Source organism: Heteronotia binoei, chromosome 11 (assembly GCF_032191835.1).
Source record: "Heteronotia binoei isolate CCM8104 ecotype False Entrance Well chromosome 11, APGP_CSIRO_Hbin_v1, whole genome shotgun sequence".
In the NCBI taxonomy this organism is placed as follows: Eukaryota; Metazoa; Chordata; class Lepidosauria; order Squamata; family Gekkonidae; genus Heteronotia; species Heteronotia binoei.
The window spans coordinates 35,738,262-35,764,882 of NC_083233.1; the positions used below are offsets into that span (position 1 = coordinate 35,738,262).

General features: G+C 44.3%; 1 protein-coding gene across 3 annotated transcripts in view; it reads left to right on the forward strand.

The window, feature by feature from the left end:
* Positions 1-26,621, forward strand: part of IL1RAPL2 (interleukin 1 receptor accessory protein like 2) — a 684,727-nt gene that overhangs the window by 103,113 nt on the left and 554,993 nt on the right. The gene's annotated exons all lie outside the window — the stretch shown is intronic.

Genomic DNA, 26,621 nt, shown 5'->3' on the forward strand with positions numbered 1-26,621 from the left:
GTGTGTGTTATGTGCGTGAGTGTATGCATTTCTTCCACACATTGTATACAGCAAATGTAGCATTCTCTGTACTGTACATTAATGCCTTATTGAGTTGCAGCCAAGTGTTACCAAAGTCTGTTTGTCTCTTTCTTCTTCCAATAAGAGAGACACTGGCATTGAAAACTGACTATAGGCCTGTGTGTGTGGTGTGTGTGTGTGTTTCTGTCTTGATTTTCCCACCAAAAGACAATTGTGCTTACAGTTCAGCATCTAAATGCCTTGGGCCGGTCAGCCAATTAGTGGGAAACCGTGGAAAGAAATATGCGTTATGGGTGTGAGCAAATCAGGATATGCCAGATAAACACTTAATTTTGCCTACTTTCCCTGATCCTTTTTTAAACCCTCAGAGTACATGCTTTCTGCCACCAAGGCTGGCCCTTAATGCAAAACTTTATTGCTGGTCCTACAATAAAATCAAAAGCGTTAACGAGCTGCACAGAGGCTGTTTTTGCTTCAGTCGATTTGTGAGGCCTCTAATTGCAGTGTATAAAATATAGCTAATATTTTGGTGACTTAGGCTGGAAAAAACGTTTATCAGAGGCTGTCTAGTGAAAATAAATTCATAGCAAGCAATGCTATCTGAACAATATTGGTCATCATCTGGGTGACCGCTCACCAGACAGGTCTGTGAACTGGAGGCAATTGGGGTTTTCCCTTGACATACTAAAAACAAGTATGTGCGAGGAGGATAAGGGAAACTCTGCATGGGCTGCTACCCTTTGTTTGCAAAGCCACTTTTTACCAGCTGGAAAAATGGAAAAGGGATGATTTTAGCAGCTGTCATTGCTTTGATTAAAAACAGGGAAGCAGAGCGGTTCAATGGATACCATGTAGAATTTCCATTGTAAAGATGTTCACTTGAAATCCAGACTTGCCCTTCTATGTGTTAACAGGTCTTGAGTGTTTTCCTTCTAGATGCCACTGTGGAATGCTCGAAACAATGTGAGCAAGAAAAAGATTGGGAATTGGTTTTTTCACCCCTCAGATTCTATGTAAATGACAATGGAAGGTGTATGTAGGGAGACTGTTCAAATTATAGTTGCACAGTTGCTGTGGAACAGCAATGGAGCTTATTTTCTTGAAATCAGAGAGATATTCAGTTTGACATAAAAGGATGGAAAACTTCGTATGAATTTAGAAATGCTATGAATTTAGAAATGACTTTATTCTTGCTTGTATTTGGAATTAGAGAGGCAAGATCGTTTCACCCTGATCTGGATAGCCCAGGAAAGTCTGATCTTGTCAGATCTTGGAAGCTAAGCAAGGTTGACTCTGGCAAGTACTTGGATGGGAGATCTCTTTGGAATATCAGCAGTCAGGAGGGCAGGGGTAGACTCTATTCAGCCACCTCTCTGAATATCCTCCAGGCCCCCAGTAGGGATCAGTCACCAGAAGTTTTCATGACTTCCAGCTGCAGACACACACAAAACACAAAAATACCGAAGAAAAAGAAGAAGCAAGACAGTTTTGAAGAATTAGTAATGAGAGGGACAAAGAAGCACTGAGGGTGGAGGCACGGTCCTAGATAAAGGCTGAATTCATCTATATTTTAGAATTGATTACAATAAAAGTAGTGTGTCTGAAAGTATTTGCAGTGTTATTTTTAGTACTTCATCTGAACTAAAGCAGTAGTATAATCATAGTCACCCATTTCTCACCCCACCTTTTCTTACAATTTAAAATAGCAGATCAGGAATTTATTCTTCACCTGACAAGGACTAATGTCTGCCTGAGTATTTGAAAGATGATTTGTCAGCTTGCATGAGCTGCTGGCAGATAAAGGATGAGTGAGAAAAGACCCTGTTTTCACATGCTGATTTTGTGCAAACCTTATGGGCAAGTTCTATGATGGTGGTTCTCAAATATTTTATCACGTCAGCGTAGCAGTAGACATTTATCTTGCGTGTTGCTCTCATCTGACAGTTGTGATAAGGCCCATTCTGAAGTGTGAGGAAACACTGATAAGGCCTCCAATTCACTGTGAGTTGGATTTTGATCAGTTTTTGTGCATTGTTGAGATACAAGTTTCCCATTAGGTTGAGCAAAGCATTGATTGCAGCAGTCAATTTTATAGTTAACAAAGAGCATAAGACGCACATTACTGTATTTCTCTACACTGGAATGCTCATTGTGGTTAGAATTTGAGAATATGGAGTAGGTATCACCACCAAATGGCTGCTGTGGGGCTGTGGCTAATTGCAACATGGTTATGATAGGGTACTGGGCCAGCCACAAAATCTTGGGAAGTATCTAGCCAAGCATTCTCATACTGTTTCTGATGGGGTGCATGCTCCCTGAAGACACAAGGGTCATATCTCCTTGCTTCTTTTGAAGCGCTTCCTATTCTCAAAAAGTTGACAGTTCAGAACTGGCTGTTTTGCTTTGGGAAGAGGAGGTTTTGCAAAGAGGGTTTCGCAAATGGGCACCATAAAATCTGTTGGTGGGCATCGTGTTGTGGGATCATTGACTACACATGACACCTAGCACCTGACTGTATGACTTTACTTTCTTTGAAAGCATTCTGTTTGAGGTGATATAAAAAAAGAGAATCTGTGGCAGTAGAGGCTTGTGGTGGCCAATTCACACATGCTACTCCTCACCTGATATTGGAAGGGTACGAACCATCTTTCATTCATTTGCACAAGCAATGCCCTTTTCTTTTGCTTCACCTTTGTTTTCAGTGACATAGGAGAAAGTGATAAACAACCCTAATAGTTGGAGATCCTTCCAGTGCTAATTAACTAGGTCAGTTGTGTGTATTACACAAATTAGCAAGTCTACAAATTGATTTGCATATTGTAGTACAAATTGCATTCTTTCCATCTGAATATAATAGTCACCATTTGCGGTTCCAGAGATTTGCTGTACGAGCGGTCGATGCCGACAAAATGCTTGCATAATTGAGTAATGAATAAATTAGAGAACACTATGATCTGTGTGTAAACATTAAGCCAACAGCAAAATTAATCAGCTCTGTTTGTTCAGAGTTACTCACTGAAAACTGGGAAGAAATATTTTGTGAACTCTTGTGCTTTTTCCTAGATGAGTTGGCAGAGTGGCTAAGCTCACCCGAGAGAATGATGTATGGCAGAGTCGAGTTTCCAAGAAGTCTAGAACCCTTGTGGTTTCTTGAACATTGAAGTGTATGGGAAGAGAAGGCATTGATGGACTAAAACTTGGATTGATGAAGGGAGAGATCAGAAGTTACAGCAATTTTTGTGATGTGCCTGATGGAAGAGTGGGGCTTGTGCAATGTTGGCAGATGACTCTGCTGTGAGGCAAGATTAGTTGGTAGATAGAAAATAGGTCTGTGGTCTTCTTTGTTTTATTTAAGTATTTGTGTCATGCTTTTCTTCCTGAAGGGACCCAGGAGCTTACCTTGGGGGGAAAACCCAATATAAATAAAACTAGAAACAACAAACAAATAAAACAAAATGGAAACCAGCTGTGTCTCAAGCTGGTTGTTGGACTCATGGGCCGTTTTCGCACTAGCGTTTACTCCGGCGTAGCACCCCATTTACCTCCGGATCTTTTCCTGGTTTTCCCACCTGTTGCTCCGGCGCTGCGGTTTGCTCCGGCGCTGCAGGGGTTTCACGCCGGAGTATCTAGATCCACCTCCTTCCGGAGTTTTTGAAAACCTCTGGATCCACTCCGGATCCACTCCGCGGAGTTTTCTGTGGGAAATCCATCCACGCCGGATCGACTGCTGTGTGGGCGGCACCCTCTCCCTTTCCGTCCTCCCACCCCATCCACCCCCTTGGCCAATCATCAGCCTTTCGCGGCACTTCCCCAAAGTGCCGGCACGGCCATTTTTTTTTTAAACTTCACAGTTTTGCGTAATAGCGATATTTCGAAATTAACAAATAGAAAAAAAAAAACCCTCCTGGAATAGCCTCAATTGCCACTTCAATTGGTTTCGTTAGAATTTTTTTTTATTATTATTGACTTTAGTTGCGTTATTTCGCTGTTGCGTTATCTCGATAATGCGAAAACGACCATTGTTGGGGGGGGGGAATCTAGTGCCGGTGCGGGCCAAAGCGTTCATGTGTGTGTGTTTTAAAAAGCGAATGCCTCCCTCAGCTGTGCCACCAGGATTTCTGGACCTGCACAAAATCGCCATGTATAAAATGGGAAGTTGGAGTCCTGCATTCTTCTCCCTGGCTACATTCCGCTTGGTTAGAAAATAGACGCGAGCTCGCTCTTCACACGCGCCACAGAAGGGGAAGGAGAGAATGGGGCGGGGGGGGGGAGCTCTGGCAGCAGGAATCAGTCAGGTCCCCGTTGCAAGCGCCAGCCGGGGAGGGGAAAGAGAGCGGAGGAAATTTGGGGGGGGGGAATCTAGTGCTTCAGAATTTGGGGGGGGGGAATCTAGTGCTAGGATTCTCCACTGTGAATGCTTCTGTTAATACATAAAGGGCTGTGGAGGATTCTACAGCTGCAGCCAATCCATAAGCAGCAGCAGCACACGTGATGCGGTTTGTCCACGAAAAGAAGGGGAGGGAACAGCTCGATGTTACGTTAGTACGTTAGTACGTCATAACGCAACCAGACTTGCGCTTAAAAAAAAAATGATTGACAGGGCATCGAACTCAAGTCGATGCCAGTGGGAAAACGATTTGAGCCGGGGCTTCAGGGAAGGCGACTCCGCAAAGAGTCACTAGTGGGAAAATGAGAAAAATGATCCGGACATAATTGCGCCGCGGAATAAGGGGAGCAAACGCTAAGTGCGAAAACGACCATTGGCTGACTTGCCCAAAGGCACAAACTGTGAGCCGTGGGTGAAGAACCAGAGGGCCAAGAGCCCTTTGGCTCTTGCCCTACCGTTTGTACTTCTGGCTAGGCCCAAGCTTTAGAAGGTACCTGAAACAAGAAGTGGAAAAACAATCCTCAGCAGAGATGTTACCCACCTAGCGAAGATGTTTTTCCTACTCATTTCCTCCATCTCTGCTTTTCTTTCATTGCGGTGGGTCTGGCACCAGAGGATTTCCTGTTGAACTGTGACTGATATTAATCTCTCACTCACTGTAGGATGCAATTTACATTTTCTGTGTCAGGTATCGAATTGTCTGGTGTTGGTCCTGCTTTATTATACTGAGCTGGACTTTCCATTTACCAAAGGGATACAGATGTTTAAATTTGCTCAGTCTTTGTATAAACATGTAGTGTATGGAAGCCCTGTAGGGAAACATTGTGAATCATTTCTGAAATTATTTCAACTTCCTTTGGAGAACCAGAAAGTCCCTGCTTCAAATCTTTCTTAATGATAAGCTTGGTAGCTTGGCCTCAGATTTTCTAGCCTCAGCAAACCCTATTTGTAATAGGAGGCTAATGACACAGACCTACTGGAGAGGACCACTGTAAGGAAGAAAATTCTGAAGTGCCATGTTAAAGCAGAGGGCCCATTTAAAAAAAGCTGTTATAAATCTGCCAAAGTGGACTTTACCACTTCAGGGAGCAGGAGGAGAATCCCATCTTGGAATCTTCCCCTAGAACTCTACAAAAGTAGAAAACTAACACAGCAAGGCAATATGCCCTACTTTTCTTTTCTTGTGGTGCTGTTTTTCTGCTTGTTGGAAGAGTTACAGTGCTTCTCCATGATATGCTCATTTTCTTGGGCAAAAGGATACTCAGCTGGAATACAGGACTTTGCAGAATGAAGTGTGGTGCAGTCCATTCTATCACCTCATACCTATGTAAACCAGGCCTCCAAATATTGTTATTAAAAGATATTCAGTGCTAGGAATGATTTCTTCCCTGTGAGGCTACCAAGATCGCTTGCTTAAATAAGCTCTTCCCTTGTAAGCTTTCTTCGCCTCTCCTTGTTTTCAGGGGTCAAACTGGCTTTAGCTAAAGAGTTGGCTTAGCTGCCTGCAACCATAAGACTATCAAAGTCTTGAAATCAGTGTTCTCTTATTTAGCAAAATGACTTCTGAACTGCTAAAGTATTAGATTTGGTGGGGTCATTTGCAGCTGCTCCCTTACAGAAAGACTTGTGGTGCTCTTATTTCACTCTGGGAAAAGGGTCTCTAGCCTTCCTCTGGCAATTTATTCAAAGTAGTATTTCTTGTGAGTGAAGCCTGCTTTCATACCCCTAAGTTAAAACTGGAGGCATGCTTTTCACTTATGCTCCCCTCCCTGCTCTATTTTTAGAATTACCCATCCTTAGTGGAGTCTCACCATGTAAGTTTTTTGCAGGAGTCCAGAGCAGTGACTCATGCAGAGATGCAGTGTGCATCCTTGTCTGAAAGTGAGTAATCCTTTTGTGTTGGGAATGGTTGAATGAGCTAGTTGTATCTAAGTGGGACAGAGTTAACTCCTCTGCCAATGAAGGTTGATTAGGTGGAGATGCAAGGCTGGAGAAGAGAATCAGTGTGCTTCCTCTCCTGTGGGCAGGGTATTTTGGGCTTCCCAGAAGCCTTTAATTTTCTCTCTCCAGGCACACACTAGGAGTTCTCTCATGTCCTGCAATTTGGGATTTGCTGTTCTAAACTTTGCCTAATCCAGGCCTAGCTGTCAGTGATACAAAGTATTTCTCTCCTCTCCTTTGATGTCTTGACAAAAGCATCTTCCATGCTCCCTTGTGTACTTTAAAAAGTCCATTAAATTTTTACTTTTCTTAAGCACACCAGCTTTTGTGGTGTTGTTGTGTGTTAACTCCCCTGCTGCTTTGGTAGATGTGCTGGCTTTGGCTACTGACTGTGCGAAGTGAACGACCCAGCCATTTGGTGGATGGACTACTGGAAAGGAACCTTTCCCCACAACTGGATATTCGATTGTTGCAGACTGTAAAATGTATGTGATAATTGTCTTCCAGCACAGTCTTTTGAGGACAACAAACCCAATTAACATGTTTACGTGTTTTATAATTTAGAATCTCAAATAGGCAATTATTTTGGAGACGACTTAACACAAAGCAAGGGATTTAATGAAATACTGGGCAGCTGCTTGGCAAAGCACTTGTTCTCCATTATGATTGGAATAAATCTTTTGATGCTACTTATATTAATCAAGTTGAGTTTGTTTTTGACCGTATGCATGGTAAAGGCTTGATAAAATTATATCACACTAGTGAATCCTAGAGTTTAGTTATTTTGCAAAAGCGAAATGTTGACTCTGGATAAGAGTGTTTCATCTTAAGGGCAGGTGTATTATTATTCATTTATTAAATTTATGGATTGTCCATCCCTGCTATAGCAAGACTGTGTGTGATGTACAACAGAGATAAACATTATGCATAAATAAATTAAAATAACAATTATTTACAGCCTTAAAATCAGATGATGCAATCCTGTCATTAGACAGCCAGTTCGTTGTTGTTGTTGTTGTTATTATTATTATTATTATTATTATTATTATTATTATTATTATTATTATTACATTAAGCTTATATCCCGCCCTCTCCACAAGCGGACTCAGAGCGGCTCACAACATTACATTACATTACTACCATTAAAACCAATAAAACATATAAAACATAATTACATATTTAAATTATTTAAAACCATTTCATGTGTTAATACAGTACAATATAGGCGGTTCTGAAAATTCGGTGGTGACCACCAGCACTCTACTTGGTGCTCTATATGATGTCCAATGGCAGCTCTCTCTCAGTTAGATATTGAAGGCCTGTCGAAACAATTGGGTCTTACAGGCCCTGCAAAACATAGGCAGAACCTGCAGGGCCCTTATGGCCTCCGGGAGAGCGTTCCAGAGTTCTGGTGCTGCCACCGGGAAAGCCCTGGTTCATGTCATACGCAACCTGGCTTCTTTTGGTCCTGGGATGGACAGTAGATTTTTCGTCCCTGAACGCAGTGCTCTCTGGGGAATATACGGAGAAAGGAGGTCCTGCAGATAGGTTCCTGACCATAAAGGGCTTTAAAGTTCAGCACCAACACCTTGAAACGAACTCGGAACACGACAGGAAGCCAGTGCAGCTCTTTCAGCACCGGCTGAATGTGCTCCCATCAAGGGAGTCTCATTAACAGCCATGCTGCAGCATTCTGCACTAGCTGTAGTCTCTGGGTTAGCGTCAAGGGTAGCCCCATGTAGAGAGCATTACAGTGATCTATTCTTGAGGTGACCGTGGCATGGATCACCATTGCTAAGTCGTTGTGCTCCAGTAACAGGGCCAGCTGCCGCACCTGCCGAAGGTGAAAAAGGCGGATCTAACAGTGGCTGCTACTTGTGCCTCCATTGTGAGGGAGGACTCAAGGAGCATGCCCAAGGGGGGCCGGTATTAATGGCACCCCGTCAAGAGCCGGCAGACAAACCTCCCTCCCCGAGTCACCTCGACTCAGATAGAGAACCTCCATCTTTGTTGGATTCAGCTTCAGCTGGCTCAGCCTGAGCCAAGAAGCCACGGCTTGAAGAGCCAGGTCTAGATTTTCTGGGGTACAGTCGGACTGACCGCCCATCAATAGATAGAGCTGGGTGTCATCTGCATATTGATGACAACCCAGTCCATACCTCCTGACAATCTGGGCAAGGGGGCGCATATAGATGTTAAATGGCATTGGGGATTGGACCGCTCCCTGTGGCACCCCACAGCTGAGAGAGTGCCTCTGGGATTCCTCCCCTATCACAACCCTTTGTCCCCGATCTTGGAGAAAGGAGGTCAACCACTGTAAGGCGGACCCCTGAATCCCCACATTGGCAAGGTGGCTAGTCAGTAGCTGATGGTCAACCATATCAAAAACAGCTGACAGATCTAATAACAACAGCACTGCTGAGCCGCCCTGGTTCAGATGTCGCAGGAGGTCATCTATGAGAGTGACCAGAACCGTTTCCATCCTGTGACCTGGTCGAAAGCCGGACTGGAATGGATCCAGTGCGGAAGTGTCCTACAGGAATCCCTGTAGCTGAGTTGCCATCGCCCGCTCTATAACCTTACCCAAAAAGGGAAGGTTTGATACCGGCCAATAATTTGCCAATACGGCCGGATCTGCAGATGGTTTTTTAAAGAGGGGACAGACCACTGCCTCTTTAAGAGGTGTGGGAAATATCCCTTCTACCAGGGATCTGTTGACAATACCTTGTAGTGGTTCACGTAGCCACGTCTGGCTAGCTTTTATAAGCCAGGACGGGCACGGATCCAACCTACAAGTCGTAGGGCGTACAGCCAAAAGGATCCTGTCAACTTCCTCCAGGCTGAGTGGACTGAAGGAATCCAGAATTGGACCAGAAGACGTGCTCGGTGCCCCAAGTTCTTTCACTGTATCAACTATGGTGGGAAGGTCGTGTCGGAGCGACGAGACCTTATCTGCGAAAAAACTCACAAAAGCTTCACAGCCTATTTCCAATTCTCTAATATTTTGTTTATCCTGTGATAGAGTTGTTAGTGACCGAATTATACTAAACAATTGTGCTGGGCGCGAGGTCGCAGACGCAATTCTGGATGCAAAGTAAGTATTTTTTGCAGCCTGAACTGCCATCTCATAGGTTCGCATAAATGACCTATAGGATGTTCTCGTAGCTTTGTCGCGAGTATGTCGCCATCGTCTCTCTAGTTGTCTTAATCGCTGTTTCATTGATCGCAACTCCGTGGTATACCATGGAGCGGATCGTGAACGAGGATGAAGAGGACGTTGTTGGAAAGGGGAAGAAGTTGAAATAAATGTGGAGAGCAGAAGAGGGTGCTAGCCTAGATGGTAGCCATCACTAAGCCTGGCAGAACATCTCTGCCTTACAGGCCCTGCGGAATTGCTAAATATCCTGCAGGGCCCTTATGCAGAGAGTTCCACCAAATAGGGGCCAGGACTGAAAAGGCCCTGGCTATGGTTGAGGACTGCTGGGGGCCGGGGACCAACAGTAGATTGTTGTCCATGGACCGTAACACCCTCTCAGGGACATAACAGAGGAGATGGACCCATAATAGATACATTGTCCCTGACTACTCAAAGCCTTGTTGGTCAGTACCAAAACCTTCTGGGAGCTAGTGCAGCTGGTGCGGCACTGGATGTATATGTGCTATCTGTAACATTCCCATCAGGACTTGTGCCTCCACATTCTGGATCAGTTGGAGCTCAAAGGCAGGCCATCATAGAGTGAGTTACAGTAATTCAGCTTGGAGGTGACCATTGCATGGATTACCATGGCTAGGCCAGGGCACAACAGGAAAGGGGCCAATTGCCAAGCCTGACACAGATGAAAAAATGCCAGCCTGGCAAGGTGCATGAACTGGGCCCTCATAGTCAAGGAGGCATCCAAGATCATTCCCAAGCTTGTGATGGACTATGCTGGTGTCAGTGGCACCCCATCAAAAGCAGATAATCTATATCCCAATCTTGAGTCTCCGCCGCCCCCCCCCCCGGCCTAAATGCTCTACCAGAATAACCTGGACACCAGATCCAGCTCAAGTAAGCACTTGCAGCACTATGGGGGAAATGTTCTGGCTCATAAATTTGGTGGTACTCCAGGGGGTTGGCATTTCACAGTTGGAGACAGATGGCTGCTGCTTGCCCTTGTATGTATTTGATGTACAGGCAAGGAGTTTGTCGACACCACAAACTTAAATTGATCAAACAGTCCTTCCCTTTCCCCTTGGGATCTTGAGAAGTGTAGCTCTGTCAGAAGAATCAGGGATCTCTGAGAGAATTTCTGGCATCCTTCAGTAAACTACAATTCCCAGTTAACTGGCCTGCAGCTGATCATGTTTTTCTAGTGCAGGTTTGTCCAAAGACAGTAAAGAGGCTGAAGAGGTGACTACCTTTTGAGAAGTGTCTTTTTATCCAGTACATTTTTATTCCTCTAAAGGAGTTCAAGGCAATGTACATGTTTCTTTCTTCTCCCTTTGTAACCTCAACAACAACACTGTAAGGGGGTTTAAGATAAAGGCCTAAGTACATTTCCTGGTGACTGTTCCAGGTCTGCCTTGAGGATTTTCAATCAGATGTGTTATGAGTTCTGTTCTTAGAAATCAGTTCCCAGACATGTAGGGGCTAGGGTTGCCAATCCCCAGGTAGGGGCAGGAGTTCCCCCAGTTTGGAGGCCCTCCCTCTGCTTCAGGATTATCAGAAAGTGTGTGTGTTTGGGGGGAATGTCTGCTGGTTGCTCCATTATTCCCTATGGAGACTGATTCCCATAGGGTATAATGGATAATTGATCTGTGGGTATCTGGGGCTCTGGGGAGGCTGTTGTTTGAGGTAGGGGCACCAAATTTGCAGCATAGCATCTTCTCAAAACAGGTTTCCAAAGGTTTGGACCAGGGGGTTCAATTCTATGTGCCCCAAAAGAAGGTGCCCCAATCCTTCATTATTTCCAATGGAGGGAAGGTATTTAAAAGGTGTGTGGTCCCTTTAAATGTCATGGCCAGAACTCCCTTTGGAATTCAATTATGCTTGTTACAACCTTGCTACTAGCTCCACCCCTAAAGTCTCCTGGCTCCACCCCCAAATTCCCCAGATATTTCTTGAATTGGACTTGGCAACCCTAGCAGGGGCCCAAATCTGGATCAGGACCACAGCATACAGGGAGAGGGGTCTTAAGCATCCCCCTCATTCCATTTTCTCAACCTGAAATGGACCTAGGGTTGGGGAAAATAGAAGCTCATTGGATCCCTTTGTCAAGCCCCCTTTCCTTCTGCATACTTGGGTCCAGGTACAAACCAGCCAGTCAGTTATCCTTAAAAATCTGTGCCCGGGAATTGAGTTCTGAGTATGGAACTCACAGTAACAAAGGAAGATGCAACGTATAATTGGAAAAGAGGAGGTGGGGGGGCATGACTGCTCTTTTTAAGTACTTGAAGGGCTGTCCATAGAGGAGGGCAGAGAGCTGTTCCTGTTGGCAGCAGAGCAGAGGACTCACAATGGTGGGTTTAAATTTAGGGCAGGAAGATAATGGCTGGATATTAGAATAAAACATTTTTACAATAAGAGTTGTTCAACAGTAAAATCCACTACCGAGAGAGGTGGTGAGCTCCCCCTCACTGGCAGTCTTTAAACAGCAGCTGGACAGTCTTGTCAGGGATGCTCTAGGCTGATCCTGCATTAAGCAGGGGGCTGGACTAGATGGCCTGTATGGCCCCTTCCAACTCTGTTTCTATAAGTTGGTCCTGAGAGAGGATGACTCATCTGAGGCCACCCATCAAGTTTCATGGAAGAGTGGGGATTTGATTTTGGGGATGGGTGCAAACTGGTGGCTTGCAGGGTGGCCAGCCCTGACTCAGATTTTCCAGTAGGAACAACATTGTCTCTCCCTGGGTGCCAGGCAGTATCAGCAGGCTCACCATATGATAGAACCATGACTCCTGGTCTGCCTATGCTTTTTTGTGGCTTGGTTTATCCAGTTACATCTGAAGTCTCTTAAGGATATGTGTGTGAGGAAGAATGTTGTTGTTCAGTCGCACAGTTGAGTCTGACTCTTTGCGACCCCTTGGAGCAAGTTACACCAGGCCCTCCTGTCTTCCACCATCCTCTGAAGTCTGCTCAAATTTGTGTTAGTTACATCAGTAATGCTGTCCAGCCATCTCCTCTTTTGCTGTCTCCTTCTTCTTTTGCCTTCTGTCTTTCCTAGCATCAGGGTCTTCTCCAGTGAGTGCTCCCTTCTCATTTGGTGGCCAGAGAATTTGAACTTCAGCATCTGACCTTCCAGGGAACAGTCAGGGTTGATTTCCCTTAGGACTGACTGATTTGATCTTCTTGCATTTCAAGAGACTATCAAGATTCTTCTCCAGCCCTAAATCTTGTAGACAGGATAGCCTCAATTGAAACATTTCAGAGTAGCAGATGTTGCAAAAGACTGATATAAAGTTATAGCAATCTTGCAGTTTCTGACTTTTTTGTAAAGCCCACAACAGTGAGGTGCAGCAAAGTAAATGGAGTCTGCTTAGAGGGTGAAGAAGACTCATGGGAGGTACTAGAGCACAGGTCAAATGTGTGCCCAGTTACTCACAATGCAGTCCTGTGCCAATTTACTGCAGTCAGAGCCCATTGAAACCAATGGCCTGGAGTAACTGCATAGGATTTTGCTGTTAAAGTTCTCTAAATGTTGGACCTTTCTGAATGGATCATCTGAAAAGTGGGATGTGAGTGGATTCATCCAGCTCCTTCCTCTTTCCCTTTCATCCATTTCTTCTGAAGAAAACTTTTATGTAGCAGAGTGATGCTAATTCTCTGCTAAAAAAATGCATTGCTCTTCTGAAGAGGGGGGGAAACCCTACTTAGAGTGAAAGCTACAGTTTACCAAATAATTGCCCATTTACAGTGTCTGCCTTGTTTCACTAATAATTGACACTCACCAGCCCACACTACAATCTAGCTGTCTGAAGGCATATTCTATCTGAGAGCTACGGAGACACAGGCATAAGCACTAAGAACATATTTCCCTATCTGTCTGGTTGAAAAAAAAATATTTGCTTTCTGGAATAGCTGCTTCCCCCCATATGACAAACATTCATGATACTCTAGGTGCTTTAACTAGCTTAAGGTAAAAGGTTAATCAACAGATTTTGCAACTCCTATTCAGGAGAGCTTTCCTCAAATATCCATTGAGTGCATGGGTTGATCCAAATAGCCGTATCCTTGGGTGTAAATGACATGGACATTCAAACAGTGCAATGCATTTAGATTGATATGTGCAGCAAAGCAGTTTAATGCCACTGCCATTGGGATTACTGGTAGAAGGAAGGACTTTTGGTAACAACCATGGATATTTCATGTAACGAAGCAGAAATGTGAGGAACCTACCCTTTTATTGCCACAGATAGTCTTGCCTTCCCTCATTATGGTGTTGCAGCACATTGTGGTACTTAATCCTCAAAAGTGGATCTGGTGGTCTCTATCCTGTTAATGCTGCTTAGAAAAAGTTCAAAGCCTAATAGAGGCTCCTGACCATATTCTTCTTCTTTTTAAATCTTTCTTAAAGTGAATTGCCCAGAACTGGATGCAGTACTCCAGTTTAGATCTGACTCACATGGAATTATTGCATCTCAGGGCTTGGATGCTGTGCCTCTATGAATGCAGTCTAAAATTGTATTCAGCTTCTTCTATTTCTGCAGCCACATCACTCTTCCTACTTGCGCTCAGCTTGTGACTGACTGCAGAGTGACAGTACTGCAAGAAAGGCCAGAACAGTAGTTGCACTGGGTGCCAGTTCAGAGTTTCATGAGAAGGGGAGGGGTTAATCCTGTATACCTTCACAGGATTTCACAACTCAGAATTGGGTTTTTTAAAGAAAAGACAAAAATAGGTGCCAGCCATTTTTCCTTTAAAGGACTAACAACACCACAATATGCCCAGTTTTGATTTGCAAAATCATGCAGGGGTGAAAGGATTAAAGTCCCTCACCTTCATTAGGTTTTGGTCCAGATTGGGACCCTATTGGTGCATTCACACTACACCACACTAATGTGTTTTACCTCTGGATTGTTGCTATTTTTACACAGTGACAAGCCGGATGTAAAACACATTTTTAGTGTAGTGTGAACACACCATATAAGACTACAGTTAATCCTTAGAAAGAATAATGGAGAGCCATGCACTCTGTCACGTCTTGGCTGAGCCTCTGCAGGAACAAGAAAGGAAAGGAGTTTAATCCTTCCACTCCTTATTTGCTGTTGCCTGTTGAAACAGGTGTGGAAAAAAAGACAGGCAAAAGATGGTGCCCTTCTTATTTCTTCCCAAGGGAAAGAGCAGCATGGAGAGTGCAGTTTCCATAGGTATACTCATGTAGTGTGGAAGGTTTGAATGTGGTCTCTTTGCTGTGCCAGGACCTGGATAGTCCAATCTTGTCAGATCTCAGAAGCCAATCAGGGTTGGCCCTGGTTAGTATTTGTACGGGACATCTCCCAGTTACATGGGAGATCACCAAGGAAGCTGAGTGTTGTGGCACACAATGGGAAAACACCTCTGCATGTCTCTTGCCTTAAAAACCCTATGGGAATGGGGTGGCCATAAGTCAGCTGTGATTTGACAGCACTTTCCACCATCTCCTTGCTGTGTGTGACTGCCATTTAGCTTTAAAACACACTGAAGAAAATCCTGTGAAAGATCTTTAGCAGTTTAACTCTAAAAGTCTTTAAATGCTCCCATATTTGGAATAAAAAACATTCAGTTACTTTGCTGTGGGAAAGGTGTTTATAAGAGCTTTACCTGTCATTACATTTCATATTTTTAAATGAAAACAAGAATCATTAATAAAAGAATCCACATATCCACACGTTCCAGGAATACCTTTTTCTGTCGGCAGCCCTGAAATAGTTATTGCTGGCAAAGGTGGTTTGGAATGAGCACTTTTAGGAGCTTTCCTCTCCACCTGCTCTCTCCTTTTATCTCTGCGGCTGTAAGTCTGGTACACAGCCATTAATTTACCAATTTTGAAAGGATTTTTATCTAATAAAAAGAGCAGCACCTAAGAGCCCACACTTCATTTCAGACACAAAGATGTAGTTATGACAACATAATCTCAAGCGTCTATGATAGAGTTTAGAAGTTCACTGGAGAGGAACCGAAACGAAGCCTCTCTGTAGAAGCTGAAAACTGGAAAACTCTTCACGTGTAGCCTTCTGCAATATATCACCTACTTCCCCTCCCTTTCTGCTGCTTTGTCAAATGAAGAGACATTTGAAAAGGCTGGTGGGTGTTTCGCCCCCCCCCCCCCAAGCTTTCTCTCTGTCAGTGTCTGAAGGATTAATGTGCGGAACTTCTGTATCTGCTCTGAGAGAAAGCAGGCTGCTCCAGTCTTGCTTCACAAGGTTGGAGATGTGACTGAACAATGTGAGGGTTGGAACATGCATTGTGTATGCCAGAGAGTTGCCACTGAAAATGGCCTCCTTGTGGTGAGTGAGCCCCAGCTCTTGGCCATCATATCTTCAGGTTCTCCGGAAGAATGTGGACTGGAGGTTGGAGGCAGGGCTGGCCCTACGCATTTGGTTAGCTAAGGCAGAAACCTGAAATGGTAGTGTTGTTCAGGGATGGCAGAATCCACCTGGAAATTCTCCAGTACTGATGGATGAGAATGCCACAGGAGCAGGTGGCCCATGAGTCAGATCTCCTTTGTCTTCTACTCTGCTTCTTTTTAGTGGCTCCCAAAGTTACCAAAGACTCCTGCCCCTGTTTTGAGAAGATCAGTATGGTGGAGAGACAATAGGTAGATAGCTATATTTATGGTAGGGAATCATGCAATGCTTTTGTCTCTTTTTATTAGGTGTAATAAAACTGGTTCTGTTTTTTTAGGTTTGGTAATAAAACTGTGAGGTTTAGGTATTCAGTTCCTCACCCCGCCCCCGTTTCCATTGGTTTTTCAATGAGAAACAAAATTCTGGAATTAATCCCACCCCCCCCCCCCATCCAGCTAGAATGAAATTCCCAAGGAGAGTATAAGTCTCCATAGAGATCTCTGACAAATTTCAGACAGATTAGAATAGCAGGTGGGGAGCAGATTTATGTATGGGGAATGGTGTGTGTGTGTGGGGAGGGTGGGTGCTTTTAAGATTTCTTTTTTCAGTGGACATATGTGTGCCATGCATTTCCCTGTGTGGAGGCTGGGATCTTTCTGAAGTTAACCAACAGGTGATAGAATAAGCTAAGCAGGAACTGGGATGTTGATAGTGCTGATAATGGTAAAAAAAGCCAGAGAGATGCCACTGAAAAAGACCTCCTTGTGGTGAGTGAGCCCCAGCTCTTGGCCATCATATTTTCAGGGCTTTTTTAAAAAGAAAAAGTGCAGCAGGAGTTCAATAGCATATTAGGCCACACCCCTAACACCAAGCCAACCAGAACTGCGTTTCTGTGCATTCCTGCTAAAAAAAAAAAAACACCTGGAAAAAAGTAATAGAAATGTTGGAGGGAGCAGTTTTTTGGGGAGTGGAGTATGTATGTCTTCTTGAAATGCGACAAGTGATCTTGGTTGAAATTGTCAGCGTACACCTTGAAATTAACTGAATGTTCTGTTTTAACCTAGATCTTCTCTCTGCCCAGTCATATGGCCTTACAGTTGCCAATTAGCACCTTGGCTAATTCTGACATGTTGACACTGATTCTGTAAGTGCTGCGGGCTTGTCACTGCCTCAGTAATCATTGCTCTGTAGTTCTCCTAGGAGTTTGTCACTCTGATATCTCTGCATGCCAGAGACAATACCTTGCAGCTGGAGTGTGGGCACCCTTGTCCAAATATCACAGGCAGGCAATCTTAGTTTTTAGTGTTAGTTTCTCCACTATGTTGTTTGGATCATATGTGTGTGGTTTTTTCAGTGTATTGTAATACTCTGTCTTGCATGAGTTTTATTTATTTATTTACTGTGCTTTCCCTTTCTCTCTGTGACATAAAGCATATTACACAGTATAAGTAGAGGCAATCCACTGAACAAGACATCTAATAAGCAATGTAATAGGACTAAGATCACAGAATTCTTGTTTCTTTTAGCTAGGGTTGCCGAGTCTAACTCAGGAAATGTCTGTTTGGGAGATGGAACCAGGAGCAAAGTTGTGGCAAGCATGACTGAACTCCAAAGGGAGTTCTGGCCATTGCATTTAAAAGGTTCACCCTCCTTTTAAATGCCTTCCCTTCATTGGAAATAATGGAGGATGTGGCATCTTCTTTTGGGGCTCATAGAATTGGACCCCCTGGTCCAATCTTTTTGAAACTTGGTAGGTTTTGTGAGGAGAGGCACCAGATGCTATGCAAAAAAATTAGTGCCTTTACCTCAAAAAACAGCCCCCCAGAAACCCACAGATTGATGCTCCATTATACCCTATGGGGACCAGTCTCCATGGGGTATAATGAAGTGCCCAGCAGACATTCACCCCCCCCCATTTGATAACTCTGAAGTGGGGGGAGGGCCTTCAAACCAGGGGATCACCTGCCCCCAATTGGGAATTGGCAACTCTACTTTAAGAACCCAGATAAGGTTAGGATTCTTAGCTATAATGAAGCTGGATGGATAGAACGTGGAACCTGGATTGCTGAGATATGTTTATCTGTCTCATATCATTTTTTAAATTCTTACCTTCCTCCAAGGATCTTGAAGCAATGTACATCATTGTCCCCTCCTCATTTTATCATCACACAACTCTGTTGTGTAGATTGGGCTGTTTGTGGTGGGCCTCAGACTGCCCAGTAAGCTTCATGAGAAACTGGAGATTTGAACCTGGGGTGTCTCATGTTCTTGTCTAATGCTCTAACCACTAACCACACTGGATCTCACAGTGTAATGGATCAAGTTGCTTGTCTATCTCTCAAGGTTACTGTAAGGATAAAATAAGATAACCCCTATCTCTGCTTTTTTCTAAATTTCATGGAAGGATAGTGGAATAAAATATATATATCGTAAAAAACACAGTCCTTCATTGGATTGTGCTTGCATTCTCCAACTATTCCATTTAAAGGTCTGCTTAATGATTCTCTTGAATAGAAAAGGAGTTAAAATTAATGCTTTCACTCTTCTCTAAAACCTGAATAACCCCTCATTCAGATTTGAATGGCAAGGACTTGACCTCTCTAAATGCGTGGTTTTTTTGTTTTTTTTTGTACAGTGAAGAGCTACAGCTCACTGGTGGAGGGTGTACTTTGTATACAGAAGGGCCCAGGTTAAGTCATTAGCATTTCTAGTTAAAAGGATATTGGACAAAAGAACTGGGAGAGGCATCTGTCTGAGATCCAGGCAAGGTAATACTAGGCTAGGTGAATCAGCAGTCTGTTTCCATACAGAGGAGCTTCGTATGTTTATGCATGGTGATGCACGCCTCACTTTATTTTCTTTCTCTAGAGATTTTTTTTCTGTGCAACGATCATTCAACATTCCAAGTGGCTCTGCAGTTCTTAAATGCAGGCATATTTCTTCCTCATGGCACTGAGGAATGGCAAAAAAAATCCTACTCAGCAAATATTTCAGATCAGAGAATGCAACTTATTTTAAATACTTTGTTGGACATAACCAGTGGAGAGATCAGATTCTAGACTGGAAGAGATTTCTGAACCAGACCAGGCCAAGTCCCAGGTTTAGTTCAGGGGACGCTAACAGTAAAGACCTATCTATCAGGCCCCTCTTGAGTATGGCTGTGTGAGTCAATTCATACATTATAAATATCAGGGCTTTTTTTGAGCAGGAATGCAGTTTTGGCTGGCTTGGTGTCAGGGGGTGTGGCCTAATATGCAAATCAGTTCCTGCTGGGCTTTTCCTACAAACATGCCCTGTACAAAACAATGGTGATGTCAGGGGTGTGGCCTAATATGCAAATGAGTTCCTGCTGTTCTTTTTCTACAAAAAGATCCCTGATAAATATCAAACATGTGGTGAAACTTCTGTGCTCCCAGATAAATGGAGGCCTAACTCTAATGGTGACCTCAGCTTCAGTCTCCATTCCATGCTGGTTTTCACATCCTGAAATGGCCTTGGGGAGCTGCAGTGAAACAAATAGCTGTTTCAAGTTGTGGAAATGGGGTGTGTGGAAGTAGGCTGAAGTCCCCTTTCCATGCATGCAGCAGTCACAATCAGAATCAGGTTTGTGTAAGTCTGGAAGACACCGAGTCCCCATCACAATGTCTGAGACAAAGTCCTTGCATCAGCCATGAGCCATGAGCCCAGTCCTTCAAGGGGTCCCCGTGCCCTTAGAGAGGGCAGGCTATGATCATAGCTGCACAGTGGATTCTCCCACACACATACAAAGAGGCCAAGGATTATGATCTTTTTCACACAGCCTAAGTATTCCGGTATGGCAGCTGGTCAGTTACTGAACAGTAACGGGTTTCTGTTGGCATTTCAGACAGACCCAATTCAGTAAGTGGCTGCTACCAGAATACTCTCACCTTTTCACACAGTCCTGCGGCTGTCCCGGTAGTGAGGCATGGCTGAGTCGTTACTAACAAAGAGCAGCTTCTTCCACTTTTCAACCCTTCCTTCCGGGTTGAAATCGCTATGGGGCGCTGTGTGGAATGTCCAGTATCTAACCCGGGAGCAGTTTTCGCGCCCTTTTTCGCCCGCCGGCGCGCGATCTCTGGGTTTTTTTGGGGGGAACGTCGGCTAAAATTGCTATAGCGCTATAGCGCTATAGTGACATATCACAACAGCATCACCATAGATCGCCACCGCTGAAACTTGGTAACTTATCTCAATGGAGCCTAGCCATCTCTATGGTGGTGCTCTTGTGATACGACGCTATAGCACTATAGCGATCTTTGCCCGACGTTCCAAAAAAAAAAAAAATTAGCCGGAGATCGCGCGCCAGCAGGCGAAAACGGCTGGCGCTGGTGGAAGCGAGATAAAAGTGGAACAGTGTGAAATGGCTTGCTTCAATCACAGAACCCTACCGGGAAAAAAACATGTGTCTGAAAACTCCCATCCCTGTCTCGGATTACTGCAAGGCGGCACAATACCAACTCCCTTCCGGCTTCCACTGGTAAGTGTGAAAAGGGCCTATATCTGTTTGCCAACTGGGGTTCCATCAGTGGCTATTAAGCAGAAGGTATAGATGCAACACTCTGTATTCTTGGTGTTTGGGGGGCAAGCGTGGGAGGGTTTCTGGAATTCTGGCTCTGCTGATGGACCTCCTGATGGCACCTGGGTTTTGGCTACTGTGTGACACAGAGTGTTGGACTGGATGGACCACTGGCTTGATCCAACATGGCTTCTATTGCATTCTTAACTATGTCTGTGCCTGCCAAGACTCTACACTAATTTCCTGCAAGCTCCTAGGAACAATGCTGTGTTATATATCTTGACCTCTAAAACAGGGGCACATCAGACTCAAAGCCCTGAAGAGTAATCAAAAGCTACACACACACACAAGAGTGCATTGCAGTAGTCTAGCCTAGAGGTTGACAAGGGCCTTAGTGGTTAATTTTCTCTTTCTGCTGAACCTGGCTGAGGGGAATGACAGTGCTTTATATCAGAGCTCTTTGCATTTTAAATAATTCATGATCGTCTATTATTTCTGGGTTTGTGTGTTCAGAAGCCAACAGCATCTTTTCACATATATATGAAAAGATATATATTGTATGAGAGAAGGAAGATTGCAGTGGAGCAAACTTGAGCAGAGTTCAAACGCAGGACTAAAAGGCAAAACAAATGAAAAGTCATTTAAAAGTTGCCTTGCATGGACTTGGGCAAGAATGTCCCACTGCCTGCCTTCTGTACAATGGCTCTGAGCTTTTCACAGCAGGTGGGCAAGGACATTGCTGGCTTGACATTGAATCCCTGCAACAGACCCATGGAAACCCCTGATGCATATCAGGAAGTCACTGCCCAGTATGGGTTTCAGAAGACACCTTTTTTTTGTATTCAATCCTGTTGCTGAATTGAGATGTCATGGGGTAATTCTAGTTTGTTCACAAAAATATTGAACTTGGTTTATTCTTGAAGCCAAGACTGAAAATGTGCTAGCCTTTACTCTGTTCACAAGTTCCTTGTGTCATCCAAACTGGTTGTACTGAGCTTTAACAAATGGTTTTTTTAACAAATGATATTGATTTATGTTACAGCCATACTCAAGAGGGGCCTGATAGATAGGTCTTTACTGTTAGCTTCCCCTAAACTAAACCTGGGACTTGGCCTGGTCTGTTTCAGGAATCTCTCCCCAGTCTAGCATCTGATCACTCCACTGGTTGTGTTCCTCGAAGTATTTAAAATAAGTTCCGTTCTGGGCTGCTTCCAGAAAGTGAGGATTCTCCGTGTCACTTTCATCGTTCCTGCAAATGCAGAGACATGTGTGTTGGTAATGGAGCTTCCACTTGTGAGAGTTTTCTGTGCGCTTTCCTGACTCCTCTCTTTGGTGTGTACTCTGAAGTGGCTCTCAGGTGTGTGGTCATCAAGGTTGCTGTGGCAACTAGCTACTTTTCCCCTTTATTCTTCTTGCATGTGCTATAATATATAATAACAGTATTAAAATTTGAGATAGATGGATGGCAATAGATTGTCATTATGCTAAGCAATTACCAATCTTCTGGAAAGCCCTCAAAAAGCTCCCTGGTGGTGTTGCAGGTGTACTGGGAAAATGGAAGCTGCAGGAGTCTGATGGCAAGAAAATGGCGCCGAAGAGGGTAGGACCATTGCAAAACAGAAAAATACATACAGTTCCTTCCATGTGGCAATGTATGTGAGCTGCCTTCTTTCTAAAAAGATCAGAGTTAAAATGGGTTTGGGAAAGATTGTACTGAGGATAGGGAAAACCTGAAAATAGAACAAATATAACATAATGCTGTGGGGAAGCTCTTTTTCTCTTTTTATAAAAAAGCTCTCCACTTTGGAAGGTGAAGCCAAGAAAAACCTTCATGTGGAATCAGCTTTTGGGCAGAATCCTAGTTTGCAGGCCAGAAATAAGCTACAATTTTTAAAGATATCCAACTTGGCTATCACAACAAATTGAGTCAGACGTCAATCTTGACCACATATGTGAACAGACAATGGAGAGGGGAAGAAGTTAGCAAGCTTGAGAGTGCGAACTAAATGACAGCCAGTTTGGTGTAGTGGTTAAGTGCATGGACTCTTACCTGGGAGAACTGGGTTTGATTCCCCACTCCTCCACTTGCAGCTGCTGGAATGGCCTTGGGTCAGCCATAGCTTTCATAGGAGTTGTCCTTGAAAGGGCAGCTGCTGTAAGATCTCTCTCAGCCCTACCTACCTCTCAGGGTGTCTGCTGTGGGGAGGGGGAAGGTAAAGGAGAGTCTCTGAGATTCAGAGTATAGGGTGGGATATAAATCCAATATTATCATCATCATCAATATTGTCATCATGAACAAGATTGAGTTTGTGACTTCTGAGTGCATGCCCCTTGCTTGCTACAAGAAACAGTGGCAGATCTAATGGCCAGATGAAGTATGATGTCCCATTCTTGGAAAGAGAGGGCAATTTTTTTTTAATAAGGTAAGCCCTTTGATATATTGAGGGGGGAAGTAAAGTATACAGAAGAATATAAAGAGGAGCTCTGTTGGAGCACACCAAAGGTCAATCTAGTCCAGCATTTGCTTTCCAGTGGTGGCTTTCTGATCACTTCCAGGAAGTCCACAAGCTGCTAATAAAGTGTCTGTAGAGCTTTCTGAAGGTGTAAAGTTTTTATAATGCCAACCTCTTTCTTTGCTCTCGTGTTTAAAAAGCTCTTGGTCTGCGTTCCATATGAAACGTCTAGCTGTTTTGTGTTGCAGAATGGCGTTTTAACTTTTCTTTTGGTTGAAACTCTCTTTTCTTCTTTTTTAGTATCCTCACTTTACCATTGCCAGGTGATGTATTATCTGTACCTAGATGGTAACTGTTCAGTGTGCTGGGTATCTCCAATATGACAGCTCTGTATCTTCAATGTCAGCTCCAGTGCTCCTGAGTTGTAGTAGATTTACAGATTCTATTATGCCTCTATTGAACAGCTCTTAATCTGGTCAGAGAAAGAGAGGCGGGGGGAAAAAACCTGCTACGAGCAGCACATTTTATCCTTTGTCTTCAGTGCTAGAATGTTTTTGGCAAGGTTGTACAATTGTATTAGAAATATATGAATACTAGACAAGTCTGGAGCTTCAGCTGTTAACCCTACAAATCCTGGTTGTAGCGCTTTCATTCTCCCTGAGTTGGGTGTCCAGCTAATGGTAGCTCCAGGGCTTTGTTTGTGGAAAAAGTCCAGCAGGAACTCATTTGCATATTAGGCCAACCCCCTGATGTCACCTTTGTTTCACACAGAGCTTTTTGTAGAAAAGGCCTAACCAGGATTCATTTGCATATTAGGTCACACCCCCTGATGACAAATCAACCGGAACTGCGTTCCTGTGCATTCCTGCTAAAAAAAGGCCCTGGTTAGCTCCATTAAAAAGATACATTGAATGGATGTACAGTCCATATACAATGTACACTTGATTGTTCTTTGCATGCACGTTGAATGATTCTCATATTACAAAACAACACATGCCCACCTTGAACATGTGATATAAACCTCACATTTATCCAGGCACTAGTCCCTGGTTCATTTGTAAAGCGAATATGTGTTGGCTCTTCCTTACAAACAGATGTACAGGCAGGTTGTACGTGCATTCACTGTAACACGGGAAGAGGGCATCTGTCAATTTGGGTGTGGGAAAGGACTGGAATATCTTTGGGACTATGGCAGCTACCTGGGCAAGAAAAATAGAGGAGGTAGTTTGAAGGACTTGTTTGGAGGGTTGAAATAAGGCTGCAGGGCAGAGGCAAAAAAAAAAAAAAAGGCTGGAAAGTTCAGCAAAGGGTCTGCAGCCTACAGCTCCTCAGCCAAGTGCAGTCCAGTTCAGAACTGAATACGACTCTCCCCCCCATGGAAATTAAATCTTTAAATTGAGGAATAACCAGAAGTTAAGTTATATCAAAGGGGGAGGTGGAAAACTAGAATAACCAGCATGTGAAGGGAGAGGTAGACAATAGTTTATATGGGACTAAAGGGCTTCTTAGAGGTGCTTTACAGGAAGAGAAATGATAGAGCAGCTACCTCCTAGTAATGCAAGTGTGAGACCATGCACAGATTTATGCCACTGCAATAGACCAGTTGTGCAGTGGCAGAGTGCTCATGTGTAGGTGTATAGTTCATTGTGGGACCTTGTTTGCGCCGCCACCTCATAAAAGACTCGCAACAGCCAGTGTTTGGGCTGCAGAAACACTCTGGATTATTAACCAATGTGTTGATTATTAATAATGTTAGATGGTATTGTTTTCAGTTATGCAAATGAGCTCTCTTGCTGACTTTTTGCACTGAAGTTTGGCTCTTTCACTACAAACTGTTGCAGAGTCCTGTGCAGAAATATTTTGTTTCTGTATTCAGATTTAAGTAATGGCTTCTAGACTGTGTGATGGGTCCCATTCAGAATAACCTGGAGTGCATGATATATGTGCATGTGAAGTTCCAGAAACGAATAGGCTATTGAGGCAATTAAAAACCACCTTCCTTGGAGGTTTTTAAACAGAGGCTAGATGGCCATCTGACAGCAATGAAGATCCTGTGAATTTAGGGGGAAGTGTTTGTGAGTTTCCTGCATTGTGCAGGGGGTTGGACTAGATGACCCTGGAGGTCTCTTCCAATTCTATGATTCTAAGTGGGGAGCCTTCCTGGTTCAGCCGTGTCCCCAAACTGATTTTCTACACTAGAATCATAGAACCATAAACTCACAGAGTTGGTTTCTATGATTCCATGATTCAAGTGTAGAATGTCAGTTTGGAGACAAGGCTGAACCAAGATTAAAGGTCTAGTGTGGAAGTGGCCTAAGTGAAGTGACAGACCCACTGGGCAGAGCTTTGCATCCTGCTCTGATTGATCAAAAATGTGGCAGGGTTTGAGCTTTCGTAAGTCACTGCTCGCTTCTTCTGATATGGAACAACAACAACAACAACAACAACAACAACAATTTTTATTTATATCCCGCCCTCCCCGCCGGAGCAGGCTCAGGGCGGCTAACAACATGTTTCATACATTGATTATACAAAATTGAATAAAACTACATTAACAGTTTAATTAAAATTCTGATTAAATTTCTAAAATTAATAAAATGTACTAGTGCTATGTTTACTTTTATGATGGCGGTTTTCTTGACGATTTCCTTCTTCGTCAGCGAAGGCCAATCGGAAGAGGATGGTCTTGCAGGGCCTGCGGAACTGTTCAAGGTCCCGCAGGGCCTGCATTTCCTCTGGAAGTTGGTTGCATAGGCTTGGAGCCATAGAAGAGAAAGCCCAGTTGCGGGTGCTTTGCAGCTTCACCTCTTTCAGTCTGGGAATGGTCAACAGGTTTTTCCCGGCTGACCTCAGTGCTCTCTGGGGTTCATATGGGGAGAGACGGTCCCTAAGGTAGGCAGGTCCTTGACCATATAGGGCTTTAAAGGTAATAACCAGCACTTTGTAACGAACTCAGTATACAACTGGCAGCCAGTGCAGTTCGCGTAGCCCAGGCTGTATGTGCTCCCACTTAGGGAGCCCCAACAGCAGTCTAGCCGCTGCGTTCTGCACCAGCTGCAGCTTCCGGGTTCGGTACAGAGGCAGCCCCATGTAGAGGGCATTACAGTAATCCAGTCTCGAGGTGACCGTTGCATGAATCACCGTTGCCAGATCTTGACGCTCTAGGAAGGGAGCCAGCTGCTTTGCCCGCCTTAGATGGAAGAAGGCTGACTTGGCAGTGGCTGCGATCTGGGCCTCCATTGATAGTGAAGGCTCCAGTAAAACTCCCAGGCTCCTGACCCGGCACGCCGCTTTCAGCGGCGCCCCGTCGAAGACTGGGAGAGGTATTTCCCCTCCCCGAGTGCCCCAACCTAGGCAAAGGACTTCTGTCTTCGCTGGATTCAGTTTCAGCCCACTCCGCCTCAACCAGGTTGCCGTAGCCTGCACAGCCCGGTCTAAGTTCTCTGGGACGCAGTCAGGCCGGCCGTCCATTAGCAGGTAGAGCTGGGTGTCATCTGCATATTGATGGCACCCAAGCCCATGTCTCCTAGCAATCTGGGCAAGGGGGCACATTTAGATATTAAATAACATTGGTGAGAGAACTGCTCCCTGAGGCACTCCACAATCCAGTGTGCGCCTCTGGGACAGCTCGCCCCCGATTGCCACCCTTTGTCCCCGATCCTCAAGGAAGGAGGAAAGCCATTGTAAGGCAGACCCCCTAACCCCTACATCGGTGAGGCGGTGGGTGAGTAGCCCATGGTCGATGGGAACAAGCTGC